The sequence below is a fragment of the Echinops telfairi genome, unplaced genomic scaffold (genome assembly GCF_000313985.2).
Source record: "Echinops telfairi isolate 266 unplaced genomic scaffold, ASM31398v2 ScPeMD7_7420;HRSCAF=8458, whole genome shotgun sequence".
NCBI classification, from domain to species: Eukaryota; Metazoa; Chordata; class Mammalia; order Afrosoricida; family Tenrecidae; genus Echinops; species Echinops telfairi.
In genome coordinates this window covers 22,909,514-22,910,841 of record NW_022111320.1, presented here as the reverse complement: position 1 = coordinate 22,910,841, position 1,328 = coordinate 22,909,514, and positions in this window count along the sequence as shown.

Sequence of the window (1,328 nt, the reverse complement as noted above, 5' to 3'; positions counted from 1 at the left end):
TAAGTTAATAGCAACTTTCTCCATCATCCTTTTTAGAAGTTTATAATTAGATTGTTTTGTCATCGTTTACATTTTGTCCTGAGAGCCATAGATCTCCTCATTGTGTGCATGTTTGCACATTTTATTAAGACTTTCTAAGTTCTGTATAAGGTGTACAGCTTTGGCAAATGCAGTGTATCATACATACACGTATCTTATTATACATAAACACGTTTCCTACCATTAAAAAAACCTCTTATTTTTCTCCTAGTAAGTCTTCCCTTTCCCTAAACCCTTTCAAAGGCATATTGAAGCTTCCAGAATGTAACTTTTTAGGTTGGCTGCTTTATCTTAGCAATATATATTTAAGATTCATCTATATTGTTTCCTAGATTATACTTTGTTTTTTACTGCTGAATGATTTTCCATTCTATGATTTACCACTTTATTCATTAACCTGTTGAAGAACATTTCATTTGTTTCCAGTTTTTTATGATAATGTATAAAATTCCTCCAAACAGTTGTGGTAAGATTTTTCATATATTTTCTATGTTTTAAAAATTGCTAAGGTATGGTTTATGGCTAAGGATATGGTCTGTATTAGGGAATATTCCAGGTGAACTCGAGGAGATTGTAGATTATGTTGCTGTTGGGTAGAGAATTCTATAAATGTCAATTAGTTCAACTTGATGAATTGTGCTGTTCAAGTCATTTTTATCAATGCTGATTTTCTGTCTGCTTGATCTATCAATGACTGACAGGGGTGTGTTGACGTCTCCAGCTGTAAGAGTGGATTTACCTCTCTCTCCACTAAGTTCTGCCTTGCTTCATATATTTTGAACACTGTTGTTGGGTACATATGCATTAAGAATGGTTATATCTGCTTAGTGAAGCCAGACTTTTATTATTTTATATAATGTCCTTTTTCACACCTAGTAATCTTTCTTTATCTGAAATTAGTATAACTAGTTTGACTTTTTTTTTTAATGTTAGCCTGGTATAGAGTCCTCTGGTTATTTTACCTGAATATTTATATTTAGGTTGTTTTTTGTGTAAATGCCATATAGCTGGATCTTTGTCTTTCATGCAGTCTAACAATCTGTTTTGTAACTGCTGTATTTAGATGATTCATATATGAAGTGATTATTGATATGCTTGTATTAACATGTATGCATCATTGCAACTGTTTTCTACATGTGCACCTGCTCTTTATATGCTTTTCTCCTTTTTGGTTTTTTTTTTTTTGAGAAATTCTAAATTTCATTTAAATTAATTTATTTATAGTTTAATTCAATTAGTATATCATTCATCTGCATTTTGATAATTTTATTACAAATTTGCCTAGGTTT